The 15848-nt window shown below is 31.9% G+C and overlaps 1 protein-coding gene across 6 annotated transcripts in view; it reads left to right on the top strand.

Annotated features, from left to right (window-relative positions):
• The window catches only part of LOC132748127 (D-glucuronyl C5-epimerase-like), a 78650-nt gene that overhangs the window by 45042 nt on the left and 17760 nt on the right, over nt 1-15848 (top strand). For 4 of the 6 annotated variants that reach the window (XM_060737669.1, XM_060737670.1, XM_060737671.1 and 1 more), the window contains one exon: nt 10354-10428. The gene's annotated coding sequence lies outside the window, so the exon portion shown is untranslated. Of the gene's footprint in view, nt 1-6716; nt 6871-10353; nt 10429-14603; nt 14712-15848 lie in introns of those variants that run through there. The other 2 variants (XM_060737673.1, XM_060737675.1) reach the window with 2 other exon arrangements.

Genomic DNA, 15848 nt, shown 5'->3' with positions numbered 1-15848 from the left:
ACAGTGTCTGAATCAAATCTCAATTGTTGTCAGTAAAAAACTTTCAGTGAATAATAATGAAATGCCATGTCATGTCTTTTACCTTAATTGATAATCCTTGAAATTCTAAGTTACTTAGACGTGATATTACTTAGATAAAGTTTCTTTAATTACGCTTAAGATGAAAAATTATGATAAATGGGATTTTATTAGAATTATGATAATTGGGATTTAATAGAATTATGATAATTGTAATTTAATTAAAGTTATGATAATTGGGTTTATATTAGTTGACTTGACCATTTTATATGCCACTGGTTGGGGACACTGCCACTGGTAGGGGACAAGTTTCATGAGACTAATGTAAGAGCATGTAAACATTAAGAGGTTGACTGATACACATTGGTGAAACACTGAGGTGAAAGTTTAATTATTTGTCATGAAAATGCACAGCTATATTTGTGTGCAACCATGCTAATTTTTTACCTGTCAACTTCAAACAAAACTGGCTTCTTTGTTCTTTGTAAATAGTTGGTGAGCATAATCCCCTGCTTGTGTGAAATATACTACTGTTTCAATGTTAAGTAGCAAAAACAGAACAAAAAAGATTTGGTTTTGAAGAAATTACTAAAAATATCTGATGACAATTATATGTTAGCCTTTTGAAAATTTCTGATGGCTAATTTTTTAGTAGGATTTTGGCTTTGTTTCCATTTCCTAAAAGTTAATATATTTTATCCTGTCTTCAAAGAAGATTTCTTTTCTTTTTTTCTAGTTATGCAAAATTTCAATGAAATAATGTGCCTAATATTTCCATATTTCTGTTCACTTTTTTTCTGGCCATTTAATCTTCTTTATTGTAGAGATGGTCTATTATTTTCGTCACATCAATGAATAGTGGGATAGTCATGTTTAACAAGCTTTAACCCATAACCTGTTGACTAGCCTTAGAGCCACAGACCGGTCACCTGAGCATGCACATCTGTGCAGTCTGACCTAAGGCTCTATACTGTTGACTGACAAACTTTATGCAAAAATAAAAGCTGGGAAAGGAAAGGGTTGGTTATTCATCTTTGTCTTTTTGTTATCTAATTTACAACATAATGAGATTTCTCTATGGCCAAGTAGTTGTTGATTGCTGACTTGCCCAGGGTCACTGAAATTCATGTTTATATTACAACTATCGGTATAGCCATTATGTACATTATTAAATGTGTTGCATACTTGTGCCAAAAAAAAAGGGGACAAGTTAACTTTTTCATGTTCAAAGAAAGATAAAAGCATGCCAAAAACAAAGTGTATAAATAACAAATTATGCAGCATTTTCTTTACATCTTTATATAAGTAATCAAGCCAGTATAAATATGTAAATACAAATGTATCAACATTATGATGTTTTTTATACTAAATTATTTATGCATATAAATATGCATTATATCAGTAACTAATAACGTTCTGAATGCAACATCAAAAGTAAATTACACTGTATCATTTTACTATACAGTATGTACAGTTATTTTGTTCCCATTTTATTTCTCTTTAATGTGCATAAGTGAAGTTGTAATGAATTATTTATATAGTGTTTAAAATAACTAAATTATCCTCCCTTGATATTATGAAGCTTTGGCTTAGAAATTGCTGCTCATTTCATTCCAGTAGTATAACATACTTGCCAATAATTTTTTAAAACTTATTTTTTTTCCAGTTACAAACAATTACAAACAAATTTTTATAGTTACTGCTTCAAAAATAAGGGCAACAGGTTGACTTATCTGTTAAGAATGATTGTGTATCTTGAAGCTTTAATGGTAAATGTTTGTACCAGATAGGTAGATAGATTAATTCTTTTATTTCCTCTGAATTGAAGAGCATGGCAAAATTATTAGCTTTGAAATATCCACATTTGCCGAGTTTGATATAATACTGAAGCTCTAATTGTCAACAATAGTGCATGGGGTATTGGATTTTTTGATAGCAGTATTTGATTTTTAAAGCCCCATTTAGTATATATCTGAAGCAATAATTGCAAGGAAGACTTATTCCTACACAAATTCTTCTCTATTTGAGTGAATTATAGAAATGCTGAGAATTGAATTCATATCAGAAATGAAATCTTGGGAAATTACTACTTGTAATTGATTCTGTTATTATGTATTTGTTTTGATATTATTATTGCTGGAAGAATATTATTGCCCACTTTAAAGTCTTCATATATTGAAAGCTTCATGTAATCCCTCACAATGGAAAGGTTAAGCTAATTTTATTCTTCTTCCAGGCATTAAGTTAATTAATCAATAATATTATTACTCTGACTTAAGGTTGAATCTTGTCCTTTTTCACTCCTACAGCCATAATATTTTCCTAGTAAGCCAATTTCAGACTGACCTTACCAGAACAAACAGGACATATTAATGATCTCTAGCTAAGTATAATGAACTAATGGTCAGAAAAGTAATTGTGGCAGCTTTGTCAGGACAAAATCAATGTGGTTATTTCACCCTAATATAGCATTGCTGGAGGCCTTTGGGAGATTGAGTGTGTTGTTTGAAATGTTACAGCACATTTACTATATAATAGCCTCTAATTGGGCAACTGTCTGGGGATATAGATTGTCATTGTCTACGTCCCTAAGCAGTCCACTTATAGGTAAGCAAATTGTCTGTAAATACTGGAGATTTAATGGAAAGTTTATTGAATCTACATAAGAGTAGGGTACTTATATAGAGATAGTTTTGAGGTTGGAAAAGAACAATTCTAAGGGAATGGTTGTTTTTTTTCTGCTTGTGTTAAATTATGCTTTAATTATCTTTTCTAATGTTTTGACACTAGCTTCTTGCAATTTATTAGTACTGTAGGGACTGTCTGAGGACCCATGATCCCTGGGTGAAGAGGCAGATATCTTAACCACTAGGCCACCACTGCTGCTGTTTAACCTTAATTGTTGGATAAAATAAAAGGCTAAAATGTTATGTTCTGTACTTACTCAAAGACCATCTGGTTAGCATAATGGATTGAAAGGGGCAACCGAGGTTTGATTCCCGGACAGTGCCGGTCACTTTCATTGTGATTGATCATGAAATCATTTTTATGGTCATTGGCTCTCGTAACCTCTGCACTGAAATGTATAGAAGTTACAGTTCCTTGCGAAAGAGAAGGCAACTTCAAAGTTCTGGTACTCTGTTCTGACAGCCTGCCCAGGAACAATGAGGTGGCTGAACTGTGCTCTGGTAAATTCAATGTGGCTTACTGCTGTGTTCCTGATTGAAAACTACCAACACCACCAACCCCTGTACTTACTCTTTTACACTCACTTGTTAATGACACAATTGTTTAGTCACCTGAATATTAATAACAAGACTTCCCTGATATATTATCTGATTAACAGCAAAAGCTTCATTTGATATTAATAAATACATGAATCAGGAATGGCTACAATAGACAAATCAATAAAGGTCATTGTAGAAAAAATTGTACAGCTAAACACTTCTAGTGTGGGCAGTTAACAGGATGGTCAGAATCCTAAATAAACTCTTCGACAGCTATTCGGTATTTAGATTCAATTCTTAAATTTTTATATACAAGGAATTTTTAACACAGTTGTGTAATTCTTTAATTCATTGATATATCTGCATGCTCATTTGAGGTGAAAGGTTAGTGTGAAAAAAAAAAAATATTTTTAGATGTGATTTTTCTTGTATGATATAGTTGATATTTCACGGATGTTTATAAATTGAGGATCGACCACCAAGGTTTTTTAATAATTTTTCTCTCTTTTTGCACTTCTTTAATTGCTGGCATGCTTAATTATTTTTGCTTTTTAAATTTCATTTAATACAAATATAGTTGAGAAATGAATGGTACCTTTGCAATAAATCACAAGTTTTGGATAATGTTTTGTCCATCTGCTTATGTCATAAGGGATAGTATCTGATATTTAATCCAGGAGATACTCCAGGTTCAATCACATTCGGAGAGTATGTGGTGACTTGTAGAGAAAGGGTCAATTGTGGAGAAATAGGTAAATTGCCTGTTATTTAGTTATACAGGAGAGCTTGTTTGATGCTTGCAGATATTTGACCAAAAATATGTAAAAATTGGCATAAAAAACCAGAAGAACAATCAAACCAACTAGAGATGATGGGCAGGGAAAAATCCAGGTTGTCTAAAAGAAATGACAAGGTAATTAAGCCTTGATTCCAATCTTACTTGTCTAATTGGGTGTGAATTGAAACTTAAAAAGAAAAAACACCAAATATGGAATATTGCTATAGATATTGTGAATTATAATTGTGGTTGGGTATTTGGAACAGTCTCAGTGGGGAGGTTTCCAATCTGCCTGTACTATACATGATCACACCTGTTTGAATGTTGGCTTGATTATAAAAGATCAAAGTGACAGTTCTACTTGAGATCAATTCTCTGTATTAGATAATTGTAAGAGGAACTATAAAACATCATAAAACTGAGAGTGGCAATATGCACAGGAATTGTAGCCACTTCTATCTCTTATCATATAAACACTTCACTTACAAGTGTAGTCTTACAATCAGTTATAGTAGAAATCTGGCCATTTATTTAAAGCACTGTGCCTTTCTGTTTAACCTAAATATCTCATTTAGATTAGGCTTAGATTAGGCAAAGCATTTGCTTTATATGATTTAGAATTATTGATATGAATAAGTGAGCCAAGTGGCTAAGGTCGTTGACTTCAAATCACTTGCCCCTTCCTGCTGTGGGTTCAAATCCCAACAGGGACTTTGGATTCTTTCATGTGAGGAAGCTATCCAGCTAGCTTATGGAATGTCGGTGGTTTCTACTCGGGCGCCCATTTGTGCCTGAAATAATGCACATAAGGGCATCTGAGGTCTTCCTCCACCAGTAAAGTTGGAACATTGCTGTATGACCTATAAATTGTGTCAGTGTGACGTAAAACCCAATTAAAAGAAAATAGTGAGCTGAAGGGAAACATTTGTTTTTGTGACAAATTATCGAGAGGCCTTTTGTTTTTGTGACAAATTCTTGAAAAAAGGCTTAATTTTGTTTCTGTGACACATTTGCAAGAAAACTTGTGTTTCTTTTGTGACAAATTTCATTTTCTGCCCTACCACATTCACAAGATGTTTTTATCTTTCACCCATGTGACTAATTCTTAAGAAGGGTTTCATTTTGTGACAATTTTATTAGAATAATTGTGTTTTTGTGACAAATTAAATGAAAGACTTTTGTTTTTGTGACAGCTGATTCAGTAAAGTACTTGCTCCTAATAAAATATTTGTTTTTGTGTTCAATTTAAGTTTCAAAATCAGTGTTAGGGATATGAGAAGTTTCACCCCAAACTTCCTTGTGATGTAATTATAGTGTATGCATTTAAGAATGCATTTATGCTTTTCAAAACCTCTTCTGTTCGAAATGTGACTGAATACCTTATTCATATGAATACCATATTCTTATAAAGCTTACTTTCTTATTAGATTTATAGAATTTTGGCAGGTACAAGTGTGTTATATCTATAGCCGATATCTTTATATACAAATTGTTCAAATTTATTAATTATCTTTCAAATAGATCAAATTTTTTTACTTTTCTTCACATGTGGTGAGAATGTTTTGAAAGTGTGTAATAGTTTGAAAACTAAAGAATTGTTTAGAATATGAAATAAAAGATAAAGAAATATTATTTAATGTGTAAAGATTATCTCAAGACTGTGGATGTTGTTTTGATTGTGTTCTCTCTGGTTATTGACAGCTTCTAATATGGGAGTACAAAACCTGGTCAGATTCTTAGGAATGCTGTGACATACTAAATGTAAATGACTGTAATTCAAACCACTTGCCTCTCACCGCTGTGGATTCGAATCCCTACAAGGACTTGAGATTCTTTCATGTGAGGAAGCTATCCAGCTAGCTTACAGAACTTCGGTGGTTCTACTCAGGTGCCCGTTTGTGTCTGAAATAATGCACAGAAGAGCACGTGAGGTCTTCCTCTACCAGTAAAGCTGGAGCGTTGCCATATGACCTATACTGTGTCTGTGTGACGTAAAACCCAATCATTGAACAAACAAAAAAATAAATGACTGTAATATGTTATGTATTCTGTTATATGTGTATGGGCTGGTGGGCTAATTATACAATAAACTTTTGAATTTTAATTTGAATTTTACTAAAGACTATGATTCAAGAACCTAATACCTTGTATCTTTTTTTGTTTTATGCTCAACATTGAATTGGCATTGCCCTTCTCTCATACTGTCTAGTTACAATGTAGATCTATTCTATCATGTGTATAATATTATAGTTAAGATCAAACAGGCTTCACTTTTAACTTAACTAAACTGTTGCACTTGAATAGCTTAGTTTATTATTTAAGTCCTGTAACGTTTGCACATAATTGATTTCTTAATTGAATGTAGAATGATGTGTGATCTACTAGCATAGATTGCCACAGGAAATTCCTATCTTACTAACTCTGTTGACAGTAATGTAATCTTTATATTATCAGCCATGTTATCGGCCATGTTATCAGCTAATTATCAGCACTGCATCAAGATTTCATGATAGCCTCCTACCTCATAGCATTGTTTATCTAGATTTTCAGGCTACCTTCATTTGCCACTGTGCATTGTTCCTATCTGTTACACTGACATGTATCTCCTGATAAACAACACAAGGAATTGTATATTCTATTCAATAATAATGGAAGATAATTTATTTTTTTGTAAGATTTTTTTATGATATAAATTGAATAGGTGTCAACATAATTATCACAGAAATCAATCAGAAATGTACCTAAGTTAAAATATTTGTGGTTTATGAGTTCAAAATGGACCAGGATTTTGGAAGGCTGACAGATTTTGATTGGAGGGTTAATATGACTAGATGGATAGGAATTTTGGTTAAGTATTTAATTTTGCTATGTTGTAGCAAGGTTAGATTTAATATGTTTGATTTTCCAGATATGTTTTTGTTAATTGTATAGATAAACAGTATTTACATGCATTTTGTCAAGATAGTAAAATCCTTTCAGGCATTGAAACTGAATTTGAAAGTAACAAATTTTTGTTTTAAGTGCGGAATTTAGAAACTAAAAGTGAGTGTTCAGTAGTAATAGAGCCTGGTCAGACTGCAGGGATAGGCTAGCTGGTGTGATTGTATACCCAGATGACAAAGGCCACAGCAGGTTACGAGTCAGACTTGTTTTTTTGTTAGGTTTAAGGGTTCTAGACTGGGGTATAATTACATGTACATATGAAACTGGCTGCAGTATGAAAATTTTGGCCCTCTAGATTAACAAAAGCTGTTGTGACTTGGCCATGAACAATAACATGATTGTGACATTTGACCAAAGTTTCAACTTACATTTTCCCATCTTTATTCTCTTGTATGACACTTCATCTTATATATACACAGCCTGTCTTCAATTTGTAAAATGTTTATTGTGATTCAAATATGTGAACCCATTAAATACCTGTGAAATCTACACTTGACAAAAAAAGTTATCTTGTCTTTTGGGTATTTTTGTTCCTTTGCTGCTCAGCAGGCAGTGTCTTAGATGCATGAGACTCAATTTCATATTTCTTAGACAGTGTCCGTTAAACACTCCAGTTGGTACAGTTTACTAAGCCTTTCACAACTGTGTGTTTGAATCCCGTTCAGGACTATGGATTCTTTCATGTGAGGGACTGCTTATAATGAAGCTTGCATAAAGAGTGTCATTTGTTGAAGACTGTATATATAGGCCAACACATGCCTGAATTCCACCAGGAAAGCTGAGAGGTGTAAACGTAATCAGCTGGTTTGACCAGACAAACTCAAAAAAACTTGCTTGTTCAGTAATTCAGAACTGCCTGTAAAACAGTTAACAAAATTAAAATAGATTAGTAATAAAGCTTAAAGATTATCATATTAATTTAATGTGTTGTAATGATCACTATCAGAAGATACTTTAATTAATCCAAGATAGCCTACATGAGCCAATGGTAATTAGCCCTAATGCCACTATTATTGAAACAGTCCAGCGGCCTGAACATCAGTGCAGTCTGTGACCAGGCTCTTAACACTGTTGGTAGCTCAGTTTTGTTCTTGATTTTTTTCAAAATGGACTTGTTTCAAATTCAAAGGGAGGTAAGTCCAATACACGAATTTAGCAGGTCAAGTGTTATAACTTGTAGTCTGTAACTTAAACAATCAGGACTGTTAAAAACTTAAAAGGAAGAGAAAATTTAGACTCTTCTTTTAAATAATATAGATTTCCTTAAAGAGGTACAATAATGCTCTGCATAATTAAACATCAAAGAAAAGGGGGAGAAATATGAGAAACAAGATGATTCTTTTTATTTTCTTTATTTTATGCATTATGATATCAAATGAATAAAAAAAAACACACATTTCTGAGCCTCTCAATTGAATTTGAAGCCTCTCAATTGAATTTGAATTGTTTTCTCAGTGTATCATAAATGGGAGAGATTATAGACGAGTGTTACGGATTTTGCAGTTTTCTTGTAGAAAGCACCTATTTTGAAACAGTTACCTTAATGTTTTTGGGGGTGTTTTTTTGCATGTTGATCTATAACTTTCATAATGGTTTATTTTGAAATGTGTGTACTTAAAGTTGTTAGACTGCATTGATGTTGTAACTTGTGAGATATTTATACAAGGAAATGTTTCAAGAATAAAGTTGCTACTGTAACAGTATTTTAGTTGAGCAGTATATTGACTGTCTAGCTTTAATAACATCACTGTCCTGTACGGCTAAGGCCAGTGTCACCCTGGGTGATGTTCATTTTAACAACTGTCCTCCTTTAATGGTGGTAATAATCACACTTTAAAGTTCATCTCTGGTCATTGTGGTGTATTAAACAATTGGAACAAATTTTAGTCTGTGTCGTGAGAATTGTGTATAATCATGCATGAAGTCATTGAAAGTTACTTAAAGATTTTATAGGTAGATTTACAATAGTTATAATAGGTTTGTACACCAATATTTTCTTCATATTGTTGTAACAGAAAAAATTTAATTTACCCAGCAGATACTTTTATTATTTATTGTAATGATGGATTATGGGTCAGAATTTTAGAAAGTCATGTGGTTAAAGTTGTCCAGTGAACGCATTCTTTAGAAAAGTCAACAAATTCTGCAAAGCAAAGCATGATAGTGATAGATGTATTTACGATACAATTTTAAACAGTAAATACATGAAGTTGATGTTAAGTTTTTAAATGAAACAAATTTGAGAATGTTTTAATAAGCTTACAGCTTTTCATCATAATCAAACTGAAATAAATAAGATATGAACTTAACAGATTTTGAATTTCTCAGTCTCCTGTTTGAACTAGCTAGCTGTTTGTAAAATGGAATTTTTAAATTTATATTTTAATTAAAGAATAAGAAAAATGATAAATGTTGTAATAATTAATTTTGTTTATGTGTAATGTTTAGATGTTAATATTGTACAATTCATTATCAAATGTGTAATACTTTATACATAATGTATAATTATTATATATTATTATTATTAAAAGTATTATTATTGTATAATGTTTTATGTAGTTATATTGTGTCAACCTTGAAATGATTTTGTCTTGCTAAAGTTATTTTGTACATACATTTAAAGATTATAATGAAGATTAAGAACAAATTCCTAATAATAAGGCAATGATAATAAATTGTATATACAAACAGCTGTAAGATTTTCTATTTCTTACATTGCTTTCTGACATACGAGTTGAATTGAAGTCACATGTATGAAATCAACTCTTCATTGATGAAATTGAAATAAACTATGAGACAAGAAGTCTGTCCATCATTGCCATGCCTTTTCACACCTTTTAATTAAATCATAATTTTTGTAAAGAAAATCTATTATAACATATAGATTTCTCACCTGATTGGTTAACAATATGGCACAAGTAAATGAGTAAAGCCTATCTTAATTGGTGTCTATTACATGTAATTATATTGGAATGTCAGGTGTAAATTGACAGATGATTGGCATTTTAAACTAACCAATCAAGTGTGATAAATATTTATTTTTGTCACATGGTATTTTAATAGTTTATAAATAGATTACCCACTGTTATTTTATGCCATTGTTGGTTAAAGTCCTTTGAAGTGTTTTGTGGGTTTAAGAATTCAGTGGTGGCTTTGAAGTGGATCTTTGTGATTTAAGAACACTTTGCAGATAAATTAAAAGCCATTTAGTATTGCTGTTACCAAACATTCAATATCTGGATATTTTTTGCTTCTCTATAAATAGGTAAAAGATAAATTTAATGATTTGAATAAAATATTAATGCAATTATTTAATTTTTTTGTGAAAAGAATTATATTAAGTATAATATAAGCATACTCTAATGGTGTTTTATTTCTCTTTTGTAGATATAACTAAAGATTATTTGGAGTTAACAACACACTTTGTGACAATCTGGACATAGCTAAATACTATAACTAAAGGTAAATTAAAATCTACATTATTTTTATCTTCAAATTGTATTCTTTTAAAAATATTTACAATGTATACAAATTTCTCTTTACCTTGTGTCAATTATCTACAACCATTAAAAAGTAATGACTTTTTTTATGTTAAAGAAAGGCTATTAAATAGCTTTTGAGAACTGAAGTATCTTGCCAAATAATTTTTGGATGTGATTTATATAAAAATATAAAAAAAAATCTTTTGAAAGTGAAAGACAATGGTTGTATATTTTGATTAACAACCATGTCCCATAAATGTTACTTTTATAGTCTTTTTATGCATACTTTAAACACCATAAAGCATGCAATTGTCTGCTTGTAACATTTTTATTGCCTGCACTTTAAGTCCTAGAGCTTTATTTTAATGCTAATTTATCAGCATAGTTTAGAAAACAAGCATTTTGTAAGTATAATTTTATGTAAAATAGAATAGAAAAAAAACCAACCCAAAAAACATTGGCTGTACAGGCATCAATAAAGGAAGTGGTCTCAGGTGCTTCTCTTTAAAATGAATGAGTGTTGCATTATTAAAACCCTCATAGATACATATTCATCAGTGTATCATGAATTAACAAAAAGGTACATGTTCCGGAATATCTAAAGAAATATATGTAAATTCTCTGTGAAAAAAAGGAAGGAATTTTAATGAAAGTAATGTGATATAAAGTAAACAAATTACATCTGAAATGCATTTTGTCACTTAAAATTTCAACTATAAACAATATTTTTCTTACACGCTCTTTCGGCAAATCAATACGCTCCATGGAATGAAATTAAAATATACAGAATATTCTCAGAAATTCTCTTCAATAAAAAGAAAAAGAAATTAAGACTTTTGTCATTCAATACTCAGAACTTAAATGGTGTATATAAATAAGCAAGTATTTACTTCTTAAGTGCATTTTGTCAATTATATTAAGTTTTATTTACAATTAGAAATTAAGTTATTAGCTATACAGTAGTAATGATATTTATATCCTTTGCACACACTTAATGTACAAGAAACCATGTCACATTTTAACTGTGAATGTATGATTCATGATTTAAAGAGTTCACACATTGACAATATTACACTGTTGTTGTTTTTTTCCTCCTCACAATTGCAACTCGCTTGTATATTGGCAATTCTCAGAGTTCACCATTAACAATATTGTATGAACAAATTAAGTAAAAGCAGTAGCTGAATCTTCACCGGCTCACAACTTATCGATCAATATAGAAATATGGTGATGTGAACATGTCTGTATAAGTTGTAGCTACTCACACATGTAAAACCATGTATATATATATATGATAATATCGTTTGTGTAAAATGCTTCTTTAAAAGTGATCATTTCTTGTGCTGATTTGGAATATTGTAATTTTAATTGTAAGGTGTGGCTTACCTGACAAATGTGCTTTGAATGAGTTTGGCTATACGTTAGGGATAGATTAGACAAAAAACTGTAATGTCACGATTTACTTCGAATTGCAGTGTTTCAATTATAACATCGATGCAGTGTTTTAATTATAACATCGATGCAGTGTTTTAATTATAACTTTGATGCAGTGTTTTGATTATAACCACGTAAACCAAATCACTTGCAGCCATTGAATCTGGATTTGTATGTCAGTCAGGATTTAAAAGGTTGGTTAATGATTATTTTGCGCTTATAATATCACCTTTTCTAGCTCAGAAGTCACAATTATTGTTATAGAAGAATAAATGACTGCTTGGTAACAGGAAATAGGTAAACAGCTGGTCAGGCCATTAAAGTGTGGTATTTGTAATTCTTTAGTTTGCTGTATTTCCATGACAATTTTATATTGGTTTAGCAAGCTAGCTGGTATAGTATAGAAACTATCATTGTTTTATTTTGAGACTGTGAGATTTATTACTGTTATAAACTAGAAATCGAGTTTTGTAAAATAATTGTAATCATCACAAACCTAAAATCGTTTCCCTTCTCTGGGGCCAAAATATTGCAACCAGTGCAGACCTAGACTTAGTCGGCACATCTGTGCAGTCTGACCAAATGTCTTCAGTGTTTGCTATTCTGAGTCTGTAGAAAAATTTACAGAAATTTCCTTCAGAATGCTAAATGGTTTTGTCCAGGTCGAAAGATAGACAAATCAAAATTAAAATATTTAGCATGCTATGGGTTAATATAGTCACAATTCAATTTTAATGTCCCCTAGACTACTAAAGTGGGGTCTGGGGTATACACATTTGTCCTTGTCATTCTCACTGTTCTACTGTCACACTTTATATGGTTTATATGGCAATTTAAGTTTCTGTAATGATCCTGTCGTATAATGCTAAATTAACTACTATGGAGTTTGTCAGTGAAGTTGTTTTTTTTTGCGAAAAGTTTAGTTTAGGTGTCAGTCACTTTATATAATGCACAGATAATGCTGTCAAGCCTTGGTCAGTATATTGGACAAGACAATATTACTGCCAATTTGCCCACATCAAGGCTATAAATAGTTGTCCATGAAATCATAACAGATCCCATTAATTTTGGGACACAGTAATTGAATTTTCCTCCTTTCTTTGTAAAGTGTCTTCTTAGATTATCATGTCTGTTGTCAGAGTGCTTAAATATAAGACAATATGAGCTGTGTCACGACAAAACCAACGTAATGCGTTTGCGACCAGCATGGATCCAGACAGGCCTGCGCATCTGCTTCGATCAGGATCCATGCTGTTCGCTATCAGTTTCTCTACTTTTAATAGGGTTTGTAAGCGAACAGCATGGATCCTGATCAGATGGTCTGGATCCATGCTGGTCGCAAACGCACTTTGTTGGTTTTGTCGTGACACGGCTCAATTATGTAGTCTCAACAGACATAAGGTTTACTGTTACATTCATTGAGATATGACAGTATTTCATCAAGCTATAAATATGCAGATCTCTTCCATTGTTGGCTCCTTTGCATGATAATACTTGGCGTTATATAAGTTGTAATTCAGTTATTGTAGCTTGTCAGGAGAAGTTAGGGTGTGTGAAACACTTCTAGATGAATATTTCATGACTCTTGTCTGTGTAACAGAGTCAATCTACATAAATAAAACGTGGAGAAAAAAGTGTCATTATCTCAATAATTCAACAGAATTATAAGTGAAGTTTTCCTTGATCTCTTACCAAGTAAATGTTGCTGTAATTATGAAATTATCTCAGTAATTATACCACCTTTTAATGCTGCCTTTAGCTTGTACCAGACTTAATCATTTATATCTCCTATATTATCACAAATGAAAAGGTCAAATTTTAAATCTGCTAATGTTTTGATAATAGTTTGCCCTTATTGTCAAAGAGGCAAAGGCAGACTGGCCCGATTTTATACAATAATACTATAGCAATAGATGTTGTCATGATCTCAGCAAATGTTTCTTCCATGTGATCTTTGGGTACAAAGTTACAGCTTCATCTGGTGCATGACTGTACAACTTAAGATAGGATAGTAGTGGGTACCATTTTCAGTTCAAACTTATACAAAGGTAAAAGTCTCTGGTTACAGTCTGTCCAGAAATGATGTGGTTGTCAACTTTGCTCTGGTGAATCCAAAGTGGCTAACTGCCGTGGTCATGGTGAAAACTATCAATGCCACCACCACCACAACTTGGCCATCCTTTTTAACTACCAATTTATTTACTTAGTTTTATTTATCACAGTAGATTTGGGAGGGGGGGGGGGTGGGGGCTGGGCTCAACATTTGCCAAGTTCAGGAATATGTCTACAAGCATTAACTTTATATCTACTTGCTTTACTTAATGGGAGCTTTTAGTTGAAGAAATATTTAGATCAGAATTTTAATTATTATGCACATCAGTGCTCACTGCACCACATTTTAAAATCGGTGAATGTATTAATTATATTTACAATACGGTCCATTGAATTCTGGTTTGACACCGGAACCATTATGCATTTATTTTATGCAAAGTATATTGAATTAAATACTAACCTGCTTTTAAGTAAAATATATATATAATGTCATATAAAAGAGTACATTTTCTGTTCTTGAATGTTAATTTTTTTTTTCTTTTCACTACATTTTTGGATTTAAATTTAAATTGAACGAGAACAAAAACCTGTATATATGTTTGCAATTGAGAAGAATTTGGACATGACCCAAGTTTGTATTTTATTGAATGTATTTGAATGGTTTAAGTAAAAATACAGTATATATAGAGACTGGTCTATATGCATATGACATTACGAAGCAGTGACATCTTGGGAAATAATGTTAGGTGTTTATGTACAACATGCTATTGGTTCAAGGTAAGGAGTTCTATAAATTTATATTCTGAAAAAAAATGAACTTCAGTCATACTTGTAGATCATTATTATGACATCAGTTTTGAATTCAATGGTGACTTAGTTGGGTCTATTTGATTAACTCTATTTGCCCCTTGCTATTAGTTTATATTAGTCTTTGGTTGAAAATTGACATGGGTTATGGCAATTTTGACATTGACTATGGTGATATTTTAGGAATATTCTAATTAATTGAATGTCTGATGAAGGGAAAAGTGCTCTTCTTGGTTTGTTCTCCAATAATTGGATTTCATCACATGACTGTATGTAGACAGCATAATAATAATAATAATAGTGTTCAAAGGTGTAAGTCTGTTGTTCAAGACATAAAGTGGTGAATTAATTTCGTATTTGCAGACTCTTACATTATGCACAATTTGTCACCTTAGTGCAGTAACATTGGTCAAGTCCTTCTAAATTTAATAATTTAATAAGAGTTTAAACCAGTTATTGCACTAAGGTGACAAATGATATTCAGTGTTATTAATTATATGATACAAAATAACAAACAGGAGTTTACCAGTTATTAAACTAAACCAAGAAGAATTATTATATTCAATGTTAATTAATTATATAATCTAATTGAGCCACGTCATGACAAAACCAACAAAATGCGTTTGCATGCATGCATCTGCGCAGTCTTATCAGGATCCATGCTGTTCGCTTACAAACCCTATTACAAGTAGAGAAACTAATAGCGAACAGCATGGATCCTGATCAGGCTCTTGATAAATTGAGCCTTGTCACGGTCTGGATCCATGCTGGTCGCAAACACACTATGTTGGTTTTGTCGTGATGCGGCTCAATTTATCAAGAGCCTAATGGTTAAGGTATCAGCCTCTCAGTCAAGGTATTGTGGGTTTGAGACCTGCTGGTGTGTGATGACCAATTGTTTCCTTGTATGACACCAGTAGCTGCGGTTTGTCCAGCAAATGTTACTAGTTGGTCAAATATAAGCTCCAAATTTTAATCACTGACATTGATGCAAAAAAAGGCCTTTGCCACCGGTATAGAGTAATATCAGATAGTTTTCTAGGAAAGTAATAAAATGTTGTGGTGGACTTAAAGCATGGGTTTAAATGGATGTTAAAATCAACCCAA

Source organism: Ruditapes philippinarum, unplaced genomic scaffold, assembly GCF_026571515.1.
Source record: "Ruditapes philippinarum isolate M1 unplaced genomic scaffold, ASM2657151v2 ctg3276_1_1_1_1, whole genome shotgun sequence".
Lineage (NCBI taxonomy): Eukaryota > Metazoa > Mollusca > Bivalvia > Venerida > Veneridae > Ruditapes > Ruditapes philippinarum.
Note: the sequence above shows the minus strand (reverse complement) of the source record. Positions and strands in the feature narration are given on the sequence as shown.